The sequence below is a fragment of the Pteronotus mesoamericanus genome, unplaced genomic scaffold, assembly GCF_021234165.1.
Source record: "Pteronotus mesoamericanus isolate MK-2021 breed Mesoamerican mustached bat unplaced genomic scaffold, CSHL_Meso_final scaffold_651, whole genome shotgun sequence".
Classification (NCBI taxonomy): domain Eukaryota; kingdom Metazoa; phylum Chordata; class Mammalia; order Chiroptera; family Mormoopidae; genus Pteronotus; species Pteronotus mesoamericanus.
The window spans coordinates 28,304,542-28,311,931 of record NW_026555325.1 but is presented as its reverse complement, the minus strand read 5'-3'; the positions used below and the strand labels follow the sequence as shown (position 1 = coordinate 28,311,931).

General features: G+C 31.9%; 1 protein-coding gene across 1 annotated transcript in view; it reads left to right on the top strand.

The window, feature by feature from the left end:
- The first annotated feature begins 2,059 nt into the window (after positions 1–2,059).
- SCN7A (sodium voltage-gated channel alpha subunit 7) overlaps positions 2,060–7,390 on the top strand; it is a 147,402-nt gene continuing 142,071 nt past the window's right edge. Inside the window, exon 1 of the mRNA XM_054562383.1 lies at positions 2,060–2,063. The gene's annotated coding sequence lies outside the window, so the exon portion shown is untranslated. The remainder of the gene's footprint in view (positions 2,064–7,390) is intronic.

Sequence of the window (7,390 nt, the reverse complement as noted above, 5' to 3'; positions counted from 1 at the left end):
GGAGGACACTTAGGTCGCTTCCATATCTTGGCTATTGTAAATAATGTTGCAATGAACATAAGGATGAAATTTTACCTGAGCATGATGTATGATCTTTTTAATGTATTGTTGAATTTGGTTTGCTCATACTTTGTTGAGGATTTTTGCGTCTATGTTTTATCCCTTTACTTTGTGTGTGTCTTTCAATCTGAGGCAGTATCTTGTGGGCAGTAGATGTATGGTTCTTGTTTTGCTAGAAATTCTTTGTTACTTTTAAGTCATAAAATCTTGGCTTATAGTAAGCTTATACTTAATCATTCTTATTTAGATAAGGTTAGTCTTCTGGAACACAGATCAAGAAATCATGTTTTGGCTGACTTTTGTAATGATCTTAACGAAATAAAAAAATTTCAAAGGAAAAATATCTTTCAGAAAAATGTTCTCAACAAAGACAGATGTTATTTTTTTCTTCTAAATAACTTATAAATAATTTATTTTAGTAACATTTACATGTACTTCCAAGGATTAAGCTCATAATCTTTAGCTACTTATTTTTTATTAAAAATAATGTGAACATTCACCAATATTCATTTTTTTAGTGTATTTCCCAAAGTCTATTATATCTAAAAGATTCCCAACAGTGGTGTTACATTAACACCTTCAATGTCTAAGGTTTTCTGTGTTCTTTAATGTAATTATCTGAATAATTGTGTAATTATCTTAATAATCTGTACACATTTCCTTCTAAGGAGGCAAATGACCTAAAATAATCAAAAAATTAGTATTCGCATGTTCCCTCTATTTCTCTGTGTCTCTTTCTCTCCTTCTCTTTCTTTATCTTATTTGATGTTATATTATTTGATCCAAATTGGAATTTTTTCTTATTCTTGTTGTGAATGTAGCCTTAAAAAAATTCATTATTTCACAACCTCATTTTTATGATCCAAAGTTGTTCAGTCTGTTTTTGTGAGATATTTTTATTTTATTATGGTTATATAATATTACCTACATCATTCATAAGTGCACATTTAAAATCTGAGCACATCAAAAGCCTTGCATTGTAGCCCCAGATACTTCTTCTTTTCTCAGTTGAAATCTCATGATTTGAAACAACTAAATTTTATTTTTAAAATTTATTATTAATTTGAATTGCATTAACATTTAGAATGACCATATGATCAATACCTACCTTGTTTTTTATGAAATTTAAGGCATTTTGATCAAGTTATTGGTTTTTCTAAAAACTGTATTCTTTGTCTTTTCTAGGAGAACATAATTCTGGACTCCTGAGCCAAGATTCTGAAAATAAAATCCTGTTCATTAGCTATTTAATTAATTATTTAATTTAATCTTCCAAAATTCACACCTTTCTCCAGAAAAGAAATGAAAATATCTTTAATTATATCCCTTTTATCCTTGATCATTACCTATGAAAATGGAAATTGTGGTAATTAGTTCTAACTCACAAAAGTTCTTTATTAAACACAATTTTCTGAGGCAAATGTAGTACCTTACTCAGATTTTGGCCACCTACACTAAAAATAGTCCCTTCATATCTATTTTTTTGCTGCATTGGTATCCTACTCCCAGTTACCAAAATATAAATACATTTTGCTGTCTACTCACACTTTCAAAAAGAGTCCCAAGAGATGATATGTTTAGAACAGAAAGGACAAATGCGAGCAAGATCAGAAAAATCTACCAGATAAGCATTTGACCATACAGTCTGGCCCAAGCTTAGAATCCTCTAATCAGTACCCAAACCTATGCCTGACTCTTTCATTTAATCCCTTGAGAAAAATTATATTTCAAATAATTAATTTTGTTCTCCATAATTCCTTACTTTTGTGCTCTCTACATATTCCTAGAAACCTTGTTAGCCATGGAAGACTAATTGATGAAGGAGGTGCTTGCAGAATTAGTTTTTCCATTTCAACATTTAAAATAAAACCAGCGCTGGATAAAGCTAGGAGAGATTAGGATGGGAAAGTAATTTGTTCCTGAAGTGGGACACGAAGAAGCCTTTTTATTATGAGGGCTGCAGTGTTCTTTGAAAAAGATTCGACACCATTGTGCCTCAAAATGTAGACTCTTCATTGACCCCTTACTCTTGAAGTACCCACTACCCAACAGTCTACTTGAAAATGTTCTGAACTGAAATGAGGGACTGACTCATAAAGGAATCAAGATTTTTTTAAAGGCTTTTGTTTTTTTCCCTTGACATTAATGATGTCAATTTCTTTCCCAGCCTTGATCTGGTTATCTGATAAAAGATTAACAGAGTTTGAGGGAAAAACAAAAAATGCTTCAAGGAATGTAATTTACTTCTAGGCCTGATCACTGTCTTGTATTGCCTTATATTCAATAATTGGAAAAATACACACATATTTATTGCTTTCGTATGAAAGTGTAAATTCTGTTATTCCACTCCATCTAATCTGGAAGCCACAGTCCCCTGTGAGTTTGTGTTTTATTTTTAAACTGTCCCATACTTACAGTGTATAATCACTTAGTACACAGAATAGCTGTTGGATTATTTGTATTTAAAATCTCAGAAATAAGCAACACATGAGACTTTGTGTAAAGAAATTAGGCTTGATGTTTTTTAGATATAATAGTTTTCATAACCATCTTAAATTAATAGTCCTAAAGGAAGCAATAAAGCAGTATTTTTTTTTCCTGAATGGCATTTGCTACTTTTGATGGTTTCAAATTTTAGCAGAGAATCTTTATTTTTTCAAACAGAATAAATTCCAGTGATGATTTTAACAACATAGCACCAGTTAAAACCGTGGTTAGAGAGGTTTTGCTTAAATCTAATTAAAAATAACTAAAACTCACTTACATTTCTCTTTGCATACATCTTTTTAAGTTGTAATTCTTATGAATTATGTCTAAGGTTTCAAGTATTGGATAATGGCAAATTTATACATTTTTAAATGAAATATATGAGGTCATATAAACTAACATAGATATTGTTAATTCAGTGTTCTAGAAAGCTAAATTTGAAATCCATACTTTATATAGAGTAGGTAATAATATTTGGTGTTACAATTATGAATGGACTGGAAGATAATTCTGCCTTAGTGATAATTTAATTCAGCTGCTTGTCAGGGCCACAGATCAATTCTTATAAGTAAAGTATTCTTTTAAATATTAGGAACAAAATTTATTCATATTATAAGAATATAGAATAATGCTTTCACTAAGCTTTTAATTTATAGTCATATTTTTCAAGTAGAAATTATCTGTTTTAAGAGAGAGGAACTTAGCATCATAATGTTTGTTTACAAGACTATATATTAATCAATTTCTATTCTAACAGTTCAACTCTCAGTCTCATTCTATTTGCTGTATAGTGAAGGTCTTGAATTTCTTTCTTATGCCTCTTTTTTCAAGGTAATAAATCTCAAATGTAAATCAAATTAAGTTCTCTATGCCTTTAATGCCCTATTTGCAAAGTGTTATCTTGTGGTGTTATGTACAAATAATACAATAGAAACAGAAAGAAAAAAGTTAGCCGAGAACACCAATAAAATTAGTTCTCCCAAGACATAAAAACTAAGGCCAATAAATCTACAATGAAGGTATTAAAAATGGTCAGCAACCTTTGCTCTGTTAAACTCCATCACTTTCTGTCTTTCTGAATAATGTTTACACCATTGCAGGAAGACCATGTCCTCAGCCCAGATTTCCATATGAATATCAGAAACCTAACATGGTCCTAGAGCACTCCAGCGACAGCCTAAACTCAGCGGTGTAATCTACTCTTAACTCCCTAGATTTGAAGTAATATTTATCTCCTCTTCTTTAGCATGCAAATTCATATATGTAAAAAAAAATTGATTTGCCCAATATGCCTCTGGTTCAGATAACAAAGATAAAATGAAATTCAATTTACTTCAACTTTCATGTATTTTATTTATCTACTTATTTATTTAATTTTTTAAACATCAATGTGTGGTTGCCTCTCATGTGCCCCCAACTAGAAACCTGGCCTGTAACCCAGGCATGTGCCTTGGCTGGGACTTGAACTGGTGACCTTTTGGTTCAGAGCACTTAATCCACTAAGCCACACTAGCCAGGCAATTTTCATGCATTTTATGATTTGTTCTATTTTTAAAATATCTTTGCAACTATGATATGAAAAATAAAATACAATTAAAGCAAATTCTGTGTTATGAACAATTCAAATAGAAACTTTTCTCAAATATAAGAGAACATACAATGAATATAGGAATAGCATTGTCTTCCCATGAAATAGTTAATTGCTTACATTGCTTGATTTAAGTTCTTGAGAAGAGTAAGAGATTCATCTTCTATCATGTACTTATACCTTATTATATATGGTTTGTTAATCCTTGTCTAGAAGAGAGGTGTCAGAATTTGAGAGCTCTGAATAACTGAAACTTTGGACAGAAAGTACTCTGAGAGTTGAAAGAACATGAAATATAAGAATTGAAGATGTATAATGACAGCAATGTATATGCTTATTGATTCTGTATTTTTGCACTGTTTCTTACTCATATCTCATGTGAAAAAAGATACTTAAATACAAGTAACCCTCATACCTCAAAAGCATTTAAAGTACTTTGATGTACCATATCTTATTTTTTATTTTATAATTTATAAATTGCTATTATTTCAGTGGAATTGTTAAAGCAATAAAAATATTTGTATTGTCACATAAAATTTTATCTAAAGCAGAGACTGAAGCTCTAACACCCATGCATCTTTGCACATGGTGAGCAAAGGCACCTTCCAGTATTCAACTTCATATCTTTTATTTTCAAAGGAAATTTTTGAAAATATGGAAATTTAGTAGTTTTCTAGTTGTAGTTAGAGGCATATTTAAGATTAAGATGGAGATTTTCTAATTGTCAGTTCCAGTAATTAGTGCATATGATATAATTAAAGTCCTCTGTTCACTTCACTCTAACACTGCCTCCCTCCTATCCATATCTTTGTCTTGCATTCCACATCTTTCCTCAATGGACATGCTAGTAAATATATGTATATAATCATAATTGAGGTTGTGTCAAATAATTTTTAAGGAATTTTTATCCTAAATAATACTTGTATTCTCAACAGAGTTTACTACAGTCAAATATCTAAACATAAGAATAACTTTCCAATGAGAAGAGGGCTTGAAACATAAGGAACCCACCATATGGCTTCCATCCTCTACCAAACCACTCACTTGCACACTGTTAGAAGTTTTTTTGGAGCACACTCCATATTAAGCTTCTAATCACAGGCTTTAGCCAAGATGCTTCGCACTGGCGCTCAGAAAAAGAGGGGAGTAGGTTTGATGGGACCTGGGGATACAATGAGAATACAAATAAAGCCTTTGCTTACAGTTTGCAAAACTTGATATAATAATCAAATATAAATCAGATTTTGAGTAATACAGAATAATTATATATCCCTAAAATAATTCCAAAGTTTTATAGCAAGCTGCAAGGAGAAGAAGACAGTATCTGGGCCAAGTAATCAAGACATGAAAAATTGTATGTCTCAGTTGATACATAATAATGTCAACAGGCATAAATCTACTGGAAAAAGTTTAGGCAGAGCTTAGGACATCAGAACTAAACAAAGGGAACATCATGGATGCCAAGTCTGAGCAGGCAAATGAGGGACAGCTTTCAACTACACCTATAGCAACAAGTCACAAGACGACCATGTAGTGTCATAGGTATGAAAAAAAGGGGCTATGGTGTGAAAAATAAAGACAAAAAAGCAGGAAAATTGCCTGAGAGTTGTCACAAACAGGGTCCCAAGAGGAGTTATGTTGAAAGAGAATTCATTCCATGTACAGGGCATGAACTAGGTAATTGTCTACTAAGCTTGATTTCAGGAGCTTATGGGAATGTCCTACCACATTTAAAAAAAACAAAAAAAAAACTTTTCATCCATTGACTGATTATTGATTTAATATCTAATACATCAAGCATTTGGCTTAAAGCTTTGACCCTCCATGGAAAAGAAATCTGTTGTCAATTCTTTTCCCTTCAGGAAGGTGACCCTAAGATTTATGGTGAATCTCCAATCTTCATAAGTCTGGAAACTATATGATTAATAAACCATACTATGCTTTGCAAACTGGTAAGTTTCAATCTTTTTTCATATTATTTTTATACTATGTGCATGTTTCTATATTTCTGAAAGTAGCACTGAATTAATAATTACGTATATTCATGTCTTCCTCCTCCAATATCCTCATTTTAAATCCCTAAGGGAAGCCATTGTAACTTTTATTAATTCTTTATACTCAAAATTTAGTATGGAATCCTACGTATGCTGGGCATTCAGTACTGGTTGATCTAAACATTACTGAAGATAATATTATTCAAGAAAAAGAGTGATTTTCAGCCATGTAAATCATGTATTATTAATTCGCCTTGTGGGCACACAGTCTGAGAAATGCTTTATTCTTAAATTTAAATAAGCTCTTCTCTCTAAGTTGATTTAAATTCCACTGCCCTCACTATAGAATTAGCTGGCGTTAAGAATCCAAATTATGTTTCTACTTCTGTCTGACTTACTCTTTGTCCTTGGTGCCACAACTTCTATTTTCCTAGATCTAAATTCCAGATAACACCATTGATTTTTTTTGTGTGTAATGAGAGTGATGCTCTTTATCCACTTTTAATAGGGCATGCTGTTTGAAATACTTTTCTAGTAAAGTAATATTTTTGATGCAATATTGAATAAGATACCATAAATTCTTTCTCAAATAATTTTGAGTAAACATATATTTTAAAATACATACATACAGAGTCTCACCTATTCATCTTTCAGACCGATAGATTTTATTTGGCTGGGGTTTGGGGAACAATTTGTACCAGTGGAGTAAAGCCAAATGTTTTATGCCCTTTTTCACATCGGCAAGGTGGTTGAAACAAATGAGCTCACAAATAAATGTGGTTTATGAAGGTGTCTAAGGAGGTTTTGTACAATTATAACACTTTATCATGGCACCAAAAGTCTTTGCCAGTGAATTCTTAGCTTCATGAAACAGTTTCATCAACTCCCATAGATAATTTCACTTTTTGTCACTGCGTTGTAATAAGATACTTTGATGTGGGAAAATTCAGGTGATGTCAGATGTGACATGGTTGATCTTATTTCAGTCAGCGTAAGGCACCTTTTTTTTTTTTTAAGTTCTTTTCTCTGAATAATATATTTTCCCTTCTTAAGAATATTAGTGGCTAGAAACTATTCCACTCCAGCCTGCACAGACCACATCTTCAGATCCTTACATTCTCTCAGCTTCTTCTAAGTAGGGAGCCAAATCTATGACCTTGCAACCTGCCACAGGCAATTGTATTAGGTGGATAGTCAACCAAAACTGGGTCGATTGTAATTTGTCTCCAAGGGATGTGGAGTCATAATCCAGAGGGATTAG